The sequence below is a fragment of the Microcebus murinus genome, chromosome X (genome assembly GCF_040939455.1).
Source record: "Microcebus murinus isolate Inina chromosome X, M.murinus_Inina_mat1.0, whole genome shotgun sequence".
NCBI classification, from domain to species: Eukaryota; Metazoa; Chordata; class Mammalia; order Primates; family Cheirogaleidae; genus Microcebus; species Microcebus murinus.
Window position 1 is genome coordinate 10,147,340 of NC_134136.1, and position 21,258 is coordinate 10,168,597.

The 21,258-nt window shown below is 35.4% G+C and overlaps 1 protein-coding gene across 1 annotated transcript in view; it reads left to right on the forward strand.

Annotated features, from left to right (window-relative positions):
- Nucleotides 1–14,446, forward strand: part of GPR174 (G protein-coupled receptor 174) — a 72,035-nt gene extending 57,589 nt beyond the window's left edge. The window contains exon 3 of the transcript XR_012915989.1: nt 13,937–14,446. The gene's annotated coding sequence lies outside the window, so the exon portion shown is untranslated. The remainder of the gene's footprint in view (nt 1–13,936) is intronic.
- The last annotated feature ends 6,812 nt before the right edge of the window (nt 14,447–21,258 follow it).

The following is a 21,258-nucleotide window of genomic DNA, read 5'->3' on the forward strand; positions in this document are numbered from 1 at the left end:
GACTGGGGAGCATGGGGATGGTTTCAGAATGATTCAAGCACATTAAATGTATTGTCCACTTTATATCTCTTATCATTATATTGTTATATATAATGAAATAGTTATACAACTGATGATTGATTGAGGACCCCTGCATGACAAATAGAACAACTAGACAAAAGATAAACAAGGAAAGAGAGGACTTGGACACAATTATAAACCAATATAGACATCTATAGAACTCTCCATCCAGCAATAGCCAAATATATCTTCTTCTCAAGGGATTTGAACTTTCTCTGGAATTAACTGCATGTTAGAACATAACATGTTTGAATAAAATGAAATTTTTGAAATAACACAAAAAATGTTTCACAACTGCAATGGAATTAAACTAGACATTAATAACAGGGGAAAATAAAGGAAAATCACAAATATGTGGAAATGAAACAATACATAACTAAATAAAAGATGAGTATAAGAAGAAATACAATGAAAATTGTAAAATAATTTAAGATAAATGAAAAAAAACACATAATGTAAGGATTATAAGATGCAGATAAATATTGACACAAGAACAGAAACATAGACCAATGGCACAGGACTGAGAACCCAGAAATAAAATTATCCTCATATAGCCAAAGCAGACAAAAATATACACTGGAGAAAAGAATCCCTATTCAGTAAATGGTACTGGGAAAATTGGATACCCCCATATAGAAGACTGAAACAGCATCTGTACCTCTCACCTCTCACAAAAATCAACTAACTTTGGATAAACATAAGATTTAAATCTTATGTTTAGAAAGAAAGGCAGAGATATAATATCTATATTTAGAAAAGAAGAAAGATCCCAAATCAATAACCTAACATTCATCCTGAAGAAATAAGAAAGAGTATTTTTCCATATGATTGTTGGTCATAAGTCCATCTTCTTTTGAAAAGTTTCTGTTCATGTCCTTTGCCCATTTTTCAGTGCTTTTCAGTAGGGTTGTTTGATTTTTTTTTTTTTTTTTTTTTTTTTTTTTTGCTGATTCTCTGGAGTTCTATATTGGTTCTAGTTATCAGCCCTTTATTGGATGTATACCATGCAAATATTTTCTCCCATTCTGTAGGTTGTCTATTAGCTCAAGTGATGGTTTCTTTGGCAGTGCAAAGCTTCTTAATTTTATCAGGTCTCATTTATTTATTTTTATTGCTGCTATGATTGTTATTGGGGTCTTCTTCATAAGTTCTTTGCCTAAGCCGATGTCCATAAAGTTTTTCCAAAATTTTCTTCTAGAATTCTTATGGTTTCATGCCTTAGATTTAAATCTGTTATCCAAAGTTAGTTGATTTTTGTGAGAGGTGAGAGGTACAGATGCTGTTTCAGTCTTCTACATGTGGGTATCCAATTTTCCCAGTACCATTTACTGAATAGGGATTCTTTTCTCCAGTGTATTTTTTTGTCTGCTTTGGCTATATGAGAATAATTTTATTTCTGGGTTCTCAGTCCTGTGCCATTGGTCTATGTTTCTGTTCTTGTGTCAATATCATGTTGTCCTGGTTACTATAGACTTGTAGTAGAGCTTGAAGTCTGGTAAATTGATGCCTCCCCATTTTTTCTTTTTGCTTAAGATTGCTTTTGCTATACAGGGTCTTCTCTGGCTCCATACAAAGTGTGGAATTACTTTTTCTAGATCTACAAAGAATGATATTGATATTGATATTTTAATAGGGATTGCATCACTTTAGGTAGTAAAGACATTTTAACAATGTTGATTCTGCAAATCCACGAGCATGATATGGTTTTCTATCTGTTTATATCTTCTGCTATGTCCTTCCTCAGTGTTCTGTAGTTCTCCCTGCAGAGGTCTTTCACTTTCTTAGTTAAATATATTCCTAAGTATTTTATTTTCTCTGTTGCTGTTGTGAAGGGTATTGAGTCTTTGATTTGGTTCTCACTTTGGCTATTGTTGGCATATATGAATGCTACTGATTTGTGAACATTGATTTTATAAACTAAGACTTTGCTGAATTTATTTATCAATTCCAATAGTCTCTTAGCAGAATCTTTGGGGTTTTCTAGATAGAAGATCATATTGTCAGCAGAGAGTGATAGTCTGACGTCTTATGCCCCCATTTAGATGCTCTTGATTTCCTTGTCTTCTCTGGTAGCTCTGGATAAGATTTCAAGCACTATGTTGAATAGAAGTGATGATAGAGGGAAACCTTCTCTGGCTCTAGTTCAAAGCAGGAATGTTTTCAATTTTTCCCCATTCAGTATGAAGTTGGATTTGGTTCTGTCCTGTATGTCTTTTGTCATTTTGAGGTAAGTACCATCTATGCTTATTTTGTTAAGTGTTGTTATCATAAAAGGGGGCTGACTTTTGTCAAATGCCTTTTCTATATTGAGAGGAACATATTTTCTTTTTTTACTTCTATTTATGTGGAGAATTGCATTTATAGATTTCAGTATGTTGAATCATCCCTACATTTCTGGGATGAAGCCTACTTGGTTGTGATAGATTTTTTTTTTTTGATGAGCAATTGAATTTGGTTTGCTAAGATTTTATTGAGAATTTTTGCACCTATATTCATATGGGATATTTGCAATTTTCTTGTTGTTGTGTCCATTCCTGGCTTTGACATCAGGGTGATTTTGGCTTCCTAAAACATGTTGAGAAGTAGTATTCCTTCCTTCTCAATGTTGTGGAATAATTTCTGCAGGATAGGTACTAGTTCTTTTGAAGTGCAAATCCAAATCACAATGAGATAGCACTTAACTCCAGTGAGAATGGTTTTTGTTAAAAAGTCCCAAAACAACAAATGTTGGCATGGATGCAGACAGATAGGAACACTCACACACTGCTGGTGGGACTGCCAACTATCACAACCTCTATGGAAAGTACTAGGGAGATAATTCAAAGAACTAAAAGTACAACTACTATTTGATCCAGCAATCCCACTACTGGGTATCTACCCAAAGGGAAAAAAAGACATTGTATAAAAAAAGACATCAGTACCCCAATGTTTATAACAGCACAATGCACAATTGAAAAGATGTGGAAACTATCCAAGTTCCCATCAATACATGAGTGGATTAATAAAATATGTTATATGTATACCATGGAGTACTTCTCAGCCATAGAAAAATGATGAATTACCTATTGTATTATCCTGGATGGAGCAGGAGCCCATTTTTCTAAGTGAAGTATCACAATAATGGAAAAAGAAACAGCACGTGTACTCACCATTAATTTGGTACTAATCAATCAACACTTATGTGCACATATAGTAAGTAACATTCATAAGATGTCAGCCAAGTGGGATGGGGGAGGAAGAGATGGGTAAATTCACACCTAATGGATGTGGTGCATGCTGTCTGGCACACTTGTAGCTTTGACTCAGGTGGTGCAAAGGCAATTTATGTAACCAAAGCTTTTGTACCCCTGTAATACTCTGAAAGTAAAAAAGAAAGAAATTAGAAAGAAAAGTGCCAACCAAACCCAAAGCAGGTAGAAGAAAGAGAATAAAAATAATAAATATTAGTGCAGACATAAAATAAGCAATAGAAAAACACTAAGTAAATCAAGGAGGAATTTTACAACTCAGAAATTTTACTCTTAGTTATCTACCAAACACAACTGAAAGTACATATACACACAATAACTTGTATGTAAATGTTCATTTGAACATTATTCATAATGGTATAAAAGTGCCAATACTTCCTTTGTTAAATTTTTTCCTAGATTTTTTTTGATGCTACTGTGAATGGGATTATTTTATTAATTTCTTTTTCATTAGGTCATAATTTTTGAATAAAAATTCTACTGACATATATATGTTAGTTTTATATTATGTAACTATGGTATTTATTAGTTTTTAGACTTTATGTGCAATTTGGGGGACTTTTTACATATATGATCATGCCATATACAAATAGAGATAATTTTACTTCTTTCTTTCTGATCTGTATGCCTTTCATGTCTTTTTCTTGTCTAATTTCTCTTGCTAGCACTGTGTTGAATAGTAGTGATGCGAATAGGCATCCCTGCATTGTACCAGATCTCAGTGGAAACCGTTATGAGATACCACCTTGCACACATTAGGATGGCTGTTATCAAAAAGTAAAAAGATAACAAATGGTGGTGATTGTGTGGAGAAAAATATATTGTTGTACACTTTTGGTGGGAATGTAGATTTGTAAAGCCACTATGAAAAACAGTATGGAGATTTCTAAGGAAATTAAAAGTAGAACTACTATTTGACCCAGCAGTCTCTCTTCTGGGCATTTACCCAAGAGAAATGAAATCATCATCTCATAAAGATATCTGGACTGCCATGTTCATTGCAGCATTATTCATAATAACCAAGATATGGAAACAACCTAAGTGTCTGTTGACAAAAAAATGGATAAAGAAACTCTGGTACATATATACAATGGAATACTATTCAGACCTAAGAAAGAACAAGATCCTGCTATTTGCCATAATATGGTTGATCTGAAAGGACGTTATACTGTGTGAAAGAAGCCAAACACAGAAATAAAAATATGATATAATATCACTTATATATGGAATCTAAAAAATTCAAATATACATAGAGAACAAAACATTGATTATGGGTGGAAAAATGGGGAGATGTAGGTCAGAGGATACAAAGTAGTAGATAAGTAGAATGAATGAGTCTAGAAAGTTAATGTACAACATGAAGAAGACTATACATAATAAAATTGTACTATATATAAGATTCATGCTAAGTGAGTAGATTTTAGGTGCTCTTGTACAAAAATGGATAACTATGTGAGATGGTGGATATATTAATTTGCTTCATTATAGTAACTCTTCTACTATCTATATATCTTATAACATCTTGTTGCATAATTCAAATGTGTACAATAAAATTAGTTTTTAAAAAGTGGAAACAATTCACTATGCAGTTAGCATAAAGAAGACTATCCCATTCATACATGATGAAACTAAAGCTCTGAGAAGCTAAGGAACTCACCTAAATTTGTCACTTAATAAGCAAGTAGCAGAATAGAATCCATATTTTCTGATTCACAAATCATCATTCTTTTCTCTATACTAATAATGCCTTGGTTATATTTTATAAATCAGTACATTCAGTACTGGGGGCATGAATATAGGTTTGTTCATATTTTATTTTGTCAAGTTAGGAGGTCAAAAGGCAATATGAAAACTATCCTCTAGAAACAACAAAGAGTATGAATAACATAAATACAGAAAAAAGATGGGTCTTTAAATTAAATACTTTTAACTTTATAAAACACTTGCCACATTGTCCTGATTTTCTCACTTTCCCTTGGTGAATAAAGTCTTCCTCATGGACAGTTACTATTTAACCGCTTCTGGGAAAAAACAAGCTTCATGTTTGTGAAAGTCTTGTATTTCATTGGTGAAATTATGAGTGAAGCTTTTTTATTTTCAATGTCACCCTGAACTCAAGTAGCTATATTGTTCATACCATCTCCGATTCATTTGTCTTGATTTGCCCAAACATGATCACTCTTGTTTGAAGACAAAGGCATATTTTAAGTGAAGCAAATCTAGGATACAAATATCTTGGATACACAAAATAAGAAATTGCTACAAGATCAGGCATAAAAAATGGTAACTATCTATGATGATGGATGTGATAACTGATTATGGTAATGTATACATATATCAAATTATGACATTGTACACCTTGAATACATATAATCTTTGTCAATTATATCCCAATACAGCTGTAAAAAAGATCAGGCACAAAGTACTCTTCTCCCCTGACTCCCTGGAGACTTCAAAGTTGAGCATGTTTGAGACTAATATTTATCTTACATGCTATACATAAAACATAATTACTTCTATTTCCTTCTCAACTGCATTTTGTACTATTTTAGATTATGGTTGCATTTATAAGATGTCAAGACATCTGTAAGAAAGGAAAATACCTTAATCATTCAGATGGCTTGACTTCATGAGCCTTGATATTTGAATACCTACAAACAAATGGGTGATTGACATTATCACAATCTATAAAATGTACCTGTGGTCAATAACACTGATAGATGAACTCATGCCATGATTTAAACTTAAGGCTAAATTCAATGATGTTTAGGTAAATGTTGGCTGGCTGGTGGGTTAAATTTAAATGGATGAGCAGATTGGATGAATGGATGGATGGATGGATGCGTAAATGAATATGTTTTCATACGTGTCAAGTAAGTACATTTTGATGCTTAAAATAATAATAATAATGGGTTGTCCAGGTAGTATAATATATATTACTTTTATATTGACTATTTTTACCTATGAAACTTAATTTATGTAGCTTTTTAAAACAACTTTCATGTAAATGAATTTGACAAGTAATGATACTTAGCACTTTAAGTATGTATTAGTTTCATAGCCTGGAGTTACAAATTGCTGCAAATGTAGTGGCTTAAAATAAGAAAAAATTTATTCTCTTATAGTGCTGGAGGCCACAAATCCAAAATCAGTGTCACCAGGTCTGTACTCCCTCCAAAGGTTCTGTGGGGAGTCCATTCCATGCCTATCTCCTAGTTTCTGATGGATGCCAGCAATTCTTAGCATTCCTGGGCTTGTAGCCTCATTACAGTACTCTGATATCAGCCTCCATCCTCATATTGTCTTCTGTGCATCTGTGTCCTCTTTTATCTCACAAAGATACTTGTCATTGGGTGTAGGTCCACTGAGATAATCCAGGATGATTTCCTCAACTTAAAATCTTTCACTTAATAACATGTGTAATGACACTTTCTCCAAATAAGGTAGCACTTACAGGTTCTGGGAATTAGGACATGGATGTATCTTTTAGCAGCCACCATTTAACCCACTATAAGCACCAAAAAAGTGTTAAACAGGGCTGTTTCCAAAGATAGTTACATGCCTGCCTTATTAAACAGGGGACAGTTAACATAAGAGAAGATTGTCCTAATGGCTCAGGCCCATTACTCTGTAGCCTATAGGGACAGTGAAACTCTATGAGGTGTGTAGGACTGTTTGCCCTACTCTGAATACTTCTGGACTAACATTGCATCTTTAAGTCTTGTGGTTGATTTTTAGAGTGTTTCTGTTTCTTTTATTTCATCAACTATAATTTCTTGATCCTGTGTTAGCATCTACTCTTCTTACCCTATTCTAATTTAATGTTTCTAATTATTCTTTAATAACAATGTTTGCTAAAATTATTTACAAAATAGAAGCCAATCAGCTTAGAATTATTTAAATATTGTGAAACACTGTAAAACAAAAAAATATAAAGTTTAAGTAATGTAAATCCTACATTTAGGTTCAACAAGATAATTGTATAAATCAGATATCAAGAGAACTGACTTGATAAAAATTCATGTTTAAGATAAAGTTTTAATTGAGTATGACAACTCCATAAAGCTTTAATTTAGTATGAGTATAATGTGGTTATTTAAAAGGTAGAAAAATACTTTAATACATTAAGAGACATACATTTTCTAGAATTGGGAAGGTAGTTTTCTTGTTCTACTCTATGTTGGTCAGATGAGTTTTAGATGTCACATTTTAGAACAGACTTAAATAAATTCAAACATCCAGAGGAAGGATACCAACATAGTAAGAGGATAAAAGACCTGGCTAATGAAAAATACATGTTGACAATAGTGATGAACATGCTGCAGAAGTGAAAATTTTGTTGCTAGAGAAGGGGAGGTAAGGGCACACTTGTGGCCCTCACATAGAAAAATGGCTGTCATGTGTGAGAGTGGAGGAAGCTAATCCTTAAGATAGAATTAATAGGACCAATATGTAGAAATTAGGAAGAGGTGGTTTTCAGAACCTACATTTATAAAGAATTGGACAGCCTGCTTATGAAAGTCGTTTTCTATTACTGAAGAGAATTGAACTGAGATTGGCTTTTATTTAATTTATGAAACAGAAGGTATATTAAAGAAAGTATCTTTTTATGCCAAAAAATCACATATATAAGGACTACTAGGTCTGTGATGATTCTTGGTAAAAGAATAGCTTGTGACCAAGGTTAAATATGTGTCTAAATGCCACACATAGAACTCTGACTGAGGCCATGGCCATTGGCTTTCTAATCCTTCAATGCGTATGCCTCTTTTTTTCTACATTTGTTTTTATTTTCCTATTCACCTACTCTCCTCTCTCCCTCCCTTTCTGTCTCTTTCTCTCTCTGCAATCTATCCCTTAAATCACTGGGGTTTTCCATTTTCATTTATAACTTTCAGGGCTAAAGAAGGTGCTGAGACTTATTATTCCACCCTACCTGATGTAGGTCCAATTTTACAACTATTGGCTGTATATTCTTAGGCAATTTACCAATCCAGTTTGAGTTCCCCCATTACCCCTTGTAAAATAATTAAATAATACTTGTTCTCCTTTTTGTTGAGATGGTGTGTCTGTATAAGACATCAAAATAGCATCAAAGCCTGTCATAGTCAGTTCAGACTGCTATAACAAAATACCATTGGTTGTGGTAGCTTAAACAACAGACATTTATTTCTTAATTCTGGAGGCTAGGGAATCCAAGATCAAGGTGGAGCGAATGCAATGTCTCATGAGGGCCTTCTTCCTAGTTTTCAGACACCTGCCTTCTATTGTATCCTCACACAGTGGACAAAGAGAGTGTTCTGGTCTCTTCCTTTTCTTATAATAGCACATGACAAAGACATGGTCCTGCTATATTCCTGTTTTCAGAAAAGCACTAATCCCATCATGGGATCACCACCTTATTACCTCATCTAAACCTAATCACCTCTCAAAAGCCCACCTCCAAATACCACCATGTTGAATGTTAGGGTTTCAACATATACTTTTTAGGGGACACACACATTCAGTCAATAGCAAAGAGCATGATATTATCAGTGAGCTCACCTTCTCAGACATGAGTACAAATTTTGGCAGTTTCAAAATTTTTTTATCGAGAAACCCTCCACAGGTATGTATATGTGTGTATTAAGGGTAAGGAAGTGAATTTGTTTCATTCATTATTTTCCCTAACATCCCAGAACCTGTCTACATTATAAACGCACGGTATTGTGTTTTCCCTGGAGGCACAAATATTCTCAAAAGGCAAATGAAGTATCACGTTGGGGAGCTGGAAAACAATCCCATCCTTAGAAGAGTTGCCAATACGTCTTTTTAGCTGCTCGGGGATATGTGGATAGGTTTTCTCTCAGGTAACTCCAAGGAGTGGCAATAATTGCAGTGACCTTTAGGGAAGCACTTCATGGACATAATACAGTGACAGATTTCTTAAACAGAAACAAACAAAAAAGACCCTACCATGGATTCTGATCTTTCTGAAGAACCATAGAATACACCTACTGGCTCCCTCTGCTGGCAAGTTGCAAAGGGTTGGATAAGGAGAAATGATGGCAAGTAAAGTCTAGCCCTAGAGTTTGGCAGTAAAAGCTTATGTAAGGTTCTACAAGTAATCATGAGGGTGATAGGTGAAATTTTTCAGGAGCTTTTAGTAACAAAAGATCCTCTTGAATTAAACATTGAAACATAAATCCACACACAGCTCGTTCTGGCTTGGACAAAAGTATGCTACCAACAAAGAAAAAGAAAAAGTAGTCTTTAAACCCTGTCCCATAGACTGTAAAAAGCTATGGTATTAGAGTTTAATTTCAGCATCTGTTGACTATTCAGATGAAGAAATGTCTACAGAGAAACGCTGAAGTTGTATTAATAGGAAAATTAAGAAAAGCCTACAAATTTTATAACTCCTTTGAGATTTTACACAAAATTTTGGGGCTTAGCAACTAATCAAAGGACCTAAAGAACAATCCATCCCAGAATTTTCGCTGATAATATTTTATGCCAAAAGCAAAAGAGCTGTTAGCCAAGTCCTGTATGTTCTATGAGATCTGAGCTGTTACTCTGAAGGCATCAATATATCTAGTGAGTTTTCAAGAATCTTTGAAAAACTGCCACTGAAGGAGAGAGCTAGGATTAATTTACTCAGTTACAGCTGAGAAAAAGTGTTTGCAATAATAACAATTATTATTACCTTTCAATCCATATGAAATTTCTGAGACTACCATGTTTGCTTGGAATTAGTAAATGTTGGGAATTTTTTCAATATCCATAGCTCATAATTATCAATTTATAGATAAGTCCACTAAGGAGAAAGAAGCAAGATTATTTGGTTTTCCCAGGTTAGTAATAAAGATATGATGATGATAATGATTATAGTAGTGGCAGCATATAACATTTATTAAATTCTTACTATCTTATCTTGGACCAGGTATATGTATTATTTCATTAAATTTTCACATGGTCCTGTGATATATAGGATCTATTATTACAATTATTTCATAGATGAGAAAATTGAGGTCAAAAGGAGGTTAAGTAATTTGCCTAAGGTTACATAACTACTACCTTGCAGAGCTGGGGTGAAGATCCTAAGCAGTCTGACTCACACAGTCTGTAGAACCCCCTTAGTCACTGCTAATGATTGGCTAAATCAAGAATTGCAAACAAGTCCTTAACTGCAATGCCAATGTTCTTTCCATTCTATTTTGTGACCTACTAAATATGATTCCTTATACCATCAAAGACGTCAGGAGGCCACACTTATAAAGGACAATCGTCAAAGGGATTATGTATTTGTGGAAATAAGTTGCCGGAGCACCAAAATCTGCTTATAGCCCTGAGTACTCAAAATTACCCTATTCATCCAAAGGAAAGGTAGTAACCCATCAGCTGAGTCTGTTTGAAGAAAAGTTTGAAGGTGACCCTCCTAGTCCAAATTGCCATTTGATAAGTGCAGAGTTATCATTTGTTGCTGTTGAAGGAGGCTGGAGTTAGCACACACCCTTTACAACTTGGTTTCTCTATGTCTCATCTCATAATCACTTTAGCGGCTGTTTCCATAGACACCCACATTTCAGTTTCCCAACTTAACCACATTCGAACAAGAATGCAGGCTTTGGTTGCAGCAGCTGTGAACTGTTTTACCATGTGTCTAACAGGCATGGCTTATCTACCTTCCTCTCTGCATGCAACAGGATGGAGGGGGGTGTTCAAAAAACAGTAATGGGCCATTACCTGAAAGACCCTTAGGAACTTCAAAGCTAAATAAACACAATCTGATCCATATGAAACAAGACAAAACCAAACAAGAAAGGAGCGACTTTATTCTGTGTTTGGCTTTCAGGTGTGGGGGTGGGGCAACCATAGCTGGTGCTTGGCTGTTTCACAAGTGCAAAATGAAAGCACAAACCTTTCTTCTCTGTCTGAAACAGAGATGTGGGTCCCTGGGTACCCACAGGGGAAGGTTGTGGGGTGTGGGAGTCTGTGTACACACTTAACAAAACTTAAAAAATAAGTTAATGAAATTCACAGCCCAATAGGCTGTGTTTAATTTTGAATTTGTGTTAACAATAAAACAATTGAATTAAATTACTTTTTAAATCACCTGCCTGGTGAGAATCTAGAAAAAGAACAGTATAGTAGAAGTTTCCATAGAAAAAATGGTAATAGTAACCTTTTAAAATTACTCTTGTAAAAAAATAATAATAAATGTCAATTGGCTTAGGAACTTCAGGTAAAGACATGCAAAAAAATCTGTGTACACACATGCACACATACAAACACATCTGTATTCCTATAACAAGCTTTTGTGTATACACAGTACACAAAATGCTCATTTCTGCACATTACACTTGAACACAACATATACTCAAATGTGCCTCACAGTGAAGACTGCTTAGAAATTCAGTGTAACCAACCAGACAAATAATCTGGGATTAGATGAAACCTGGTCACAAAGAGTATATGATGAAGAATTCCATGCCTTAAAATGATAATAAACACTTACTTCAATTCATGTAATCATCACAACAACCCTAGGAGTTAGGTTCTATTATAATATTATTACATTTTGTGGCTGAAGAAACTGTGGCACAGAGGTGTTAAATGACTTGCCAAAAGTCACACTGCTAATAAGGGGTTGAGATAGATCTTGATCTCAGACAGTGTGGTACCAAAGTGTATGGTTTTAACCATTATAATTACCAAATGGAAAAAAGGACCCTGAGTCCAGTAGGAAAAATGTGGGTGCTGACCCACACCTACTGTTTTCCTCTTCTAAGTGTCTAGATCTTTTTGTGAGTTGCTGTTCTGTCAGGGGGTGGATGTGGGTGGGAATTTAGGTGGTGGGGACATTTTAGGTAAGGAGGGATATATGGTTTAAAAGTAATTTCTATTTGATAAGAGAATGAACTCTTTGTAATGAACTCAGCAGAAACTCTTCCTCTTGCTTAGCCCTTGAATGTTAAAACAGTGCATGATCTAGATGTTGCCATAGATTATTTTTCCTCAAACAGAGAAAAGATATACTCAGGATAATTTTTGAATAAAAATATTTCATCTAAATCTTCAAGATTATTTTTCCCTTGGCTATTATTTCCTGTTTCATGGAGAACTTGGTCATCCAGCACCTTCTGTTGTAATTTGCTGGAATTTGGATTTAACTGTAATATTTATGTTCATGACTGAGCTAGTTGGTGGATTACCATTTGATGCAGACAGATTAAAGTACTCCTTATGTAGCTAGTTTGTTACTTATTCTTTTGGGCTTAAGGAAGCTTTTGTAAGTAAAACCTTTGTCAAGCAAAATGTTGTCACCTTTCTTTAGATTTCTCTTCCAGAGAAGTTTAGTGTTATGACTCTCACTAAGTAGACTCTGGGACACTGAAAAGGTGTGAACTAAGCACACCAATGTTTTCCTTTGAATAGTCACTTATACAAATATGGTAGAATTACAGATTAAGCAAAGAAATCATTACATTCTAAAGATAGACAATTCTGCTAGTCCTCTCACTCATTTTACTTACAGATGCAATGCACAAAGTAGTTACAATAAGTGGACCTTGTCAAAGGGCCAATTTTATTATTATCATTATTAATCATTCCTTGTTTATGTTTTATTTGATTGCAAGGAGAAAATTGTACAAGCTATAGAGGCATTTCTTATTTTTATTAAATATCTACTAATGGGATTTGAATTGTGGCTTAGGAGAGAAGGAAGCAGGGAGATTTTTGAGGGTGTTATGGTCTAAATGACAGTTAAATGTAAAAGCTTGATAGTAGACACATCTCTGGTACTATGGCAGAGTCCTTCCATCATTTCTTCTGAATGCAGTCCTGGACCTACTTATAGATGCTGAGGACCTAGTAGGTAAGCTATCATCCTATCCTGGTTGAATATATTTAAGAACCTGATAGTCACCAAGGAGTTTTGCCCTCAGGATAAGTAAAATGTTAAATTGGATGCAAGAGTACTTATTGAACAATTTAAATTTGCCATATAAGGTGTTTAGAATATTTTCTATAGAAAATGGCGATCATATCTTCTACTGTGCCAGCAGCATGAGATCCTTGAATGGCAGGGTGATATAATAAGGTTGGGGTTATCTGAGAAACAGTGTGAAAGTTATTTTAATCTCAGTATCACCACTTAAAATATATCACCAATGGCTGGGCGAGGTGGTGCATGCCTGTAATCCTATCACTCTGGGAGGCTGAGATGAGAGGATTGCTTGAGCTCAGGAGTTGAAGACCAGCCTGAGCAAGAGTGAGACCCCCATCTCTACTAAAAAGAAAATAGAAAAAATTAGCTGGGTGCAGTGGCACATGCCTGTAGTCCCAGCTACTCGGGAGGCTGAGATAGGAGGATTGCTTGAGTCCAGGAGTTTGAGGTTGCTGTGAGCTAGGCTGATGCCACGGCACTTTAGCCCAGGCAACAGAGCAAGACTTTGTCTTGTAAAAAAAAAAAAAATATATATATATATATATATATCAATATATATATCACCAACTATCTACACATGGGGCAGAACTATTGCAAATATTACAATTTAGGATCAGTGGCTTACAGCCTGTTGGAAGTTTAAAAAATAAGTGAAAGCATTGAGCTGCTTGAATTGCAAATGAATTTCAACCAACAGGTGCCAGCAAGTTGGATCTGGGGATTACTCGTGATGTGAAACACATACACTTTTCTAATGAAGAAAAGCCATGAAATCTCTGGAGACTCCACTTATAAAACTCAAGCTAAACTGAAGCCAGGCTCTTCATGAATGCCTAACATTCTTGGACACTACCCACTGCTGCTGATGAAATATGACCTGATCAACTGCTCAGGCCATGAAGATGTTTCACCCCAGGTTGAAGGATTCCATGTATTCAGATTTCAGTCACACTTAAGAGAGGAATGGGAGCTGGCTGACATTGAAAGACTATGATTTGACTTGGGGATTAAGCCTGAAAAAGAAATCAGAGAAATAAAGGGAGGAGAAAGGGGAAGGTGTGAGATGGGAGAGGAACTTGAGAATTTGCCAACAGTATTAGTCACACTTTCCCTTGGTCCTCATATGCATAGATGGCTATTTTGAGATCTCCATCACTGAGCACTGCAGAAAGAAGCTGCTATGGAAATATTGCAAAAAATAAATAAATAAGAGACACACTGTGCATGTATAGACATGCAAAGATTTATGATACAATTTAAAACATTGGGTTCAAAATGACTGTGTCACTAGACAATTCATTAGTCACACCAGCACTTATCCATTTCTTTCCCTTGGCCATCTATTTTCACTGAAACTTATAAACAGAGGCAAATAGAAGTCCTTTAAGAAGTGACAGAAATAGCTAGAATGTTCAGAAGGTTTAAAACTGGTACCATCAAAACTATGAAAAGATTTTTCCCAGAGTTAGGGGCACTACTCAATCTTAGTGGAAATTGAGGGGAAGAATATTGCTATATTTAGTCCCATGCCACCCTAAGGTGCCAGTGAGCTCATTTCTTTTTTGTTTCCTAGCTTATAACTAAATCAAAAAGCACACACTTAGGTGTTTTTGTTTATTCACTTAAAGACAGACAGATATAAGTTACATTGATCTTGTTGCCTTATCAAACTACCATTCTGCTTTGACTTCTAAGATTAAGAATTATTTATATATCATTAAACAAAGTAAAATTCTTTTTTGTCTAAGTTACTATTATGTTGTTACACTTTCTTCACACCAAACCTTCCATAAATGACCTTTACCCATTGAATCCATACCTTTATCTCCCACTCTCTCCTAAAACCTGGTTTCCACATTTTGTAATGAAAATACTCTCTTGAAGGTCACTAGTGACTTCTTAATTAATACATAAAGTGATATTCTCTCAAGTCCTCATCGTTCTTGACCTCATTAAATTGTTTGACCACTTTTTGAAACTTTGCTTTCTTAGTTTTCTTAACCCAGTATCCATACTGATTTTCTTCCTATCTCTATGTCTATTTCCTTTTGTTCTCTTTTTTGGGGACAATTGTCTTCTGCCCAACTCTTAAACATTGTTCTTACCCAAGTTACATCCCAGGCCCATTGCACTTTTCATGCTGCCTACTCACACTGGGAAAGCACTTTGCTGTTTAAGATTTCAACTACTACCTTTATGCTGAAGATTCCTAAATTAATTTATGGCCTTGTCTTCTCTTTCATTTGATTCCTAGTGTTATTCTGAAATATGTTTTCATCAGAGACAAAAGGATAACTGAAAATCTGCTGTTCTTCTTGCTTCATCAATGTTTCAAGGGAATTTATTGACAGGTTAAATGTTATTGAAAGTGAAAATTTGAGATTTCACTCCCTGAAAACAAAGGGAAAATAGTGTGTAATGATTTATTCATTTGTATTCTCATAGTGAGTAGGGCAAAAGTTGTGCTTATCTGAAGCTCAGATGGATTCCTTCCACCAGTTTACACCAAGGAACCAGAGCAGCCTCTTTTAGTAGTGCTCAGTTCTCAGGGTAGGTTGGATTGAAAGTATGAAACTATTCATGCCTTTGAAGAGATATATGAATATTGAAGGAGGAGCTCAGGACTCTTATCCCTACCTTTGTCTTATCTTCTAAAATCCATTCCCACTGCTACTTCCAGTGACAACCTAGTTTAGATAGAACCTAAGATTTCATAAGAAGCCCAAATGCCTCGGCTCTACAATTATGCTGTCTACTCTGCCTCTCATGTACCATGTGGATCAAAAGTGCCTCCTCTTCTAGTTCTCAATTACCTCTCCTTAAAATAGGGATAATAATATCTGCTCTGTCTGCCTTCTTAGGTTGTGTGAGACTCAAGAAGTATATGGAAGTGTAGGTGCTATTCACATATAAGAGACTTTCATTAATCTCTATAACCCAAAGAGGTAGCAAGAATATAACCTTGATAAACATTAATATGGGTTGAAAAGCAAAGTGTAGCTGGGTGTCAGTAAAGATTAAGGGGCTTTTAATAATACTGAATCCTGGTATACTGCTTCCTTTGAAGGGCATTTGTAGTAGTTGCCTTTGCACGGTGGCCATAATAGACCTTTTGTTTGGGAATTTAGCTTGTTCTTTTGGTTTTAACTTGAGCTGCAAACACTCAAATAGCTCCTTGCCAATCATGGTGCTCATTGTCTCACAATAGTGGATAACCTAATCTCAGCTTATAAAACAACCATGCAGCCCGAAAGCTCTAGGCTATCATTGGAGGCTTATTCTGCCCATGGGCTGAAGATGGTATTTTTAGATGAACATTTATTGTGAAATGAGAGTGCTTGATTTGTCTATTGCTGTTCTGACACCTTTTAAAAGAGTGTGTATGTTTATAGACCTGTTGCAGTAATTTCTGAGAAGAGCAATGTTATTATGTGATAAGTCAGCCTTTTAACCTGGAGGCGAGTTGCTCTTGATGAAGATGACCTAGGTAGAGCTGATGCTTTTGGAAGAAGTAAGCTTAGCAGACACCCAGTGCTAAGAAACAGTACTGAGTGGAGGGAGGAAAATAAGAAGGTGGAGAGAAAAAATAACTTCATAATGAAATTATCCTCTTAGTGACCATTGATGAAATCACAAAATCTAAGTGTTGATAGTAACTGTGAGGTTATTTGGCACTGTATTTCTCAAATTCTTGTACACCTTGCATGGTTTTTCCATACCTGCTTATCAGTACTTAATATAAAATGTACAATAGTATGCATATCTTGTTTTAATCTAATCAAAATTAAATATATTTAAAGTTATTTAACTTCTTTTAAAAAGAAACATTATATTACTATGTGTTTGGAAAAATGTAACAACTGACATCAGGATATGGTAGTTGCAAAAATGAACACTAACTATGTTATAAATAATAAGCTAATTATTAAAATATTTGTCCCAAGATCTCCTAAAATAGTCTGGTATGTCAATTGTGACAAATGAACTCAGGCCACAATCTGCTTTGTGACCCTGGAATATATAGAGAAGAACTTCTTTTTCTCAGAAAGGCTGGCTCCTGACTGAGATCATACAGCCAGACTGTGGCAGAAATGAGATTAATTTGGTCACGGGAATGTTTCATTATCTGGGAAAGATAACTTGTTTTCTGTATACTTCACAGAGACAAATTCCACGTTAAGTGGCTCTTTGAAAGAATTGCTATTGCTTGAGGCTTAGTAGGTTAGCACATAACTTTTCCTTCTTCAATTTACTGGCATATTTAGACTTGTATCCCCAGTTGTGGGAGGTGTTAGTGTAATAGTCAAAGGCTTAAAGAAAGGAACTGAAATATAAAGTTGGGCCTGGGAAATAATCTTGATATAGATGGATTCAAATATGGAAAGCCTCAATCTCTACAGACAGAAGGGAAATCTAAATACTGATCACATCCCTAACAGCTGCATAAATCTCAGGGGCCCATGAATGAGGCAGCAGAGCAGCCAACTAGGACAGGAACACCAGATTTAACTGGAAACTTTAGTGACCTGGGAAGAGTTCGGAGCAAAGAAAATGAGCTAATGCCATAGATTTCTCCAAATCGGCCACTTCCAGGGTGTGTTTTCCTGATTTAATAAACAGCCCAATCAGCTACACTTTCTCCACTTTTATCTCTAAACGTAGGCAATGAGAAGTAATCTTCAGCATAATGCTTCAAGACCAAATATAACCCTCAGTTAGCATCAACAAGATTAGAATTGTAGCAGGAAATTCCAACTAAAATTAATATTAATCTATTAGCTTAATTAGTTTTATTAGTTGCTTTTAGCTATAAATTAACATTAGTCAAAACCTAGCAAATTTGCAGTAGATGATTCTAAATGACTTTACTAGAATTGCAGAATCATAAAAGGGCTTGAAAACCATTTAGTATAACCTTCTTGAATGATCAGATGAGGAAACTAAGGTCCAGAGAGAGAAGGAACTTTCCTACAGTAACACAGCAAGTTAAAATCAGAACTTCAGTTAGAATCTAGGCCTCCCGATTGCCAGTATAGTCCTATTTCTGAGTACCATATTCTGTTTGTACATCAGTTTTTCCCCTCTTTCTGTCACTTCCCACACCTCCCCCACCCCCTTGCTTTAGAATGCTTGTGCATTTGCCACTACAGGGTATTATTTTTTACATATAACCTTTTACAAATCAGACTTATCTTTTAAGATGTGGAAAAATTGACAGAGAATATTACCAGGCAATTCTCCGAGGGAATTATACAGATGAGCAATGCATATAAAAATAGATATTCGACCTCACTATTAATTATGATTTATTTTTAAAACTAAAATTACAGTGGTCCATTTAAGAAGTTAAGGTGAGGTTTTATTCAAAATAAAACTTAATTTCCAAATTCATCAATCTCAGTTTAGCTTATGCCCAGCCAAGACTTCATATTTTGGTCTTATTCCCTCATACTAGCTCCAGTCTAAAACTGGCTCCCAAATGGGTAACTCAACTCTAACTCAAATCTGGTATTGGTCTCTCTTTCATACACCTGGCTTCATTTATCTTTATACTTTTCAAGATGCTTACACTGCATGCACAAGCTAGATTTTTAAAATGCCTCATTTCTCATGACCTTTACTTCCCCATGTCTGGATTTCTTTGTCAAAATGGTTTCAAAATGTCAATTGTTTGCCCAGAAACTTCCTTCAAGGAGAGAAAGCAAGACGTTATAGGAAGAATTATTGTTTGTGAATGCTCAGTATACAACTGAGCTGGTGCCTTTCTTAGCAAAATGCTTCTTATGTTCCTAGAAACACAAATATGAATTTATAAAATATTAAAACTGAAACAAAAATTCAGGATAAAATAACAGAAACCCAACTTCCTTTGGAGAAAAAACAGTGATAGAATATTTGAATGTTAGTAGATTTAGGACAAATTACCTATTTATTTTAGATGAAAGTTGAGAAGTGCATTGCGTTTTATGGAGTGGAATGAGTTCTTGGTCACTCTCCTATCTGGTTGTCTTCTGGAGCAGAAAAAAATCACAGAAAAACAGGTTTTAAAAATGACCTGAATAGTATGATCCTCTCCTACTTCTAAATTCCAGCCTTTAAGAGTTTTTGGCTATTCATTTATTTTGGAGGGAGTCTGCATATTAAGTTAGCTTTTTGTTTAAAAAGTTTTTAGTTGTCATCTGCATTATATAACCAGAATGCACATATGATCCTTGTTTGCAGATGTTTAAAAGGGATCATTTTCTTTAGGAAAATCCAGTATGTTTTTCTGTAGCTAGAGTCTCAATTCCCCTTCTCTGGATCTATTTCACTGGTGCTCTCCTGGTTCTGTCTGATGACCTATCAGCATTCTGTATCTGTGTATCTAGATAATGCATGAGTGATGATAAAGAAATTACTTTTTAACTTGATTAGTTCTGCTTTAAAAGAAAAGGTTTGATGCACAAATGATGAAATTGTTTTGAAAATACTCTTCCAAATCAATTGATCCATAATGAAATTGTATTGATAAGCATCCCATCTGCTCCCTACATTCATAAACATACATACAGCCCTAGATTTGTTGGGTTTGCTGGAAAAAACTGATGGCATCAATAGATGTAACATAGTGCACATAATAAAGTTATATTTTCCACAAGTGTCAACTTAATCATATTGATTTTAAAAACAAAAGCTCTCATGTTAGCACATGGTGGTGTACAGCTCTGCAAACAGCCACACTCTCTTTAGCAGGTACCTATTTATAAAACTTTTATTTGCATTAAGACATCTTTTACAGGAAATTCTTAACCATTGTGGAAAGCAATATGGAGATACCTTAAAGCAATACAAGTAGATCTACCATTTGATCCAGCAATCCCATTACTGGGCATCTACCCAAAAGAACAAAAGTCACTCTATGAAAAAGACACCTGCACTCAAATGTTTATAGCAGCACAATACACAATTGCAAAGATGTGGAAACAACCGAAGTGCCCATCAATACATGAGTGGGTTAATAAAATGTGGTACATGTATTCCATGGAGTACTATTCAGCTGTACAAAACAACAATGATATAGCACCTCTTGTATATTCCTGGCTAGAGCTGGAACCCATTCTATTAAGTGAAGTATCGCAAGAATGGAAAAATAAGCACCACATGTATTCAACCAGCAAATTGGTATTAATTGATCAGCACATAAGTGGACATATAGGAACAACATCTATTGGGTGTCGGGCAGGTGGGGGGTGAGGGAATCGGTATATACATACATAATGAGTATGATGTGTACCAACTGGGGGATGGACATGCTTGAAGCTCTGACTCGAGGGGGAGGGGGCAAGGGAAATATACATAATCTTAACATTTGTACCCCCATAATATGCTGGAAAAAATAGAAAAAGGAATATATATATATATATATATATATATATATATATATATATATATGTATACATATACCTCCAGTGTATGTAGACAAAAAAAGAAATTCTTAACCATTGCCATGATCATGTATATTTAAAATTTATAGATTATACATACTATAAACATACATTACTTTTATAAAATACTCTTTATTTTAGAAATGTTTGAAAATGTACAAAAATAGAGAGAATGTTGTGAAAAACCTTAATGTGCCCATAACCCAGATTCAGTGATTAAGAATGTGTTGTAGGGGGTGGAGCAAGATGGCGGACGAATAATACCGCCAGAAAGAGTATCTCTGCAGAAAAGACAGATTCTAGCAGAAATTAGAGGAAAGAAGCAAGACGAGCATACAGCAGACGAGGGCCGGAAGGAGGGGTACCTGAGACCCCGGGAGACTCCACGGGAGGAGGCTGCAGAGGAGAACTGGAGGCTGAGACCACCGGAGCAGCCCGGAGACCAGTGGCCAGGGTAGGTGGATTTGCTGTGTCCCCTCCCCTGCATTTGGGACTGCTGGTGGGCTCCCCAGCAGGTAGAGAGACCTGCGGACACCAGCTCAGAGATGGCCACTGCCAGCCAGTGGTGAGCCTGTAGCAGATGTTGTACCAGGTT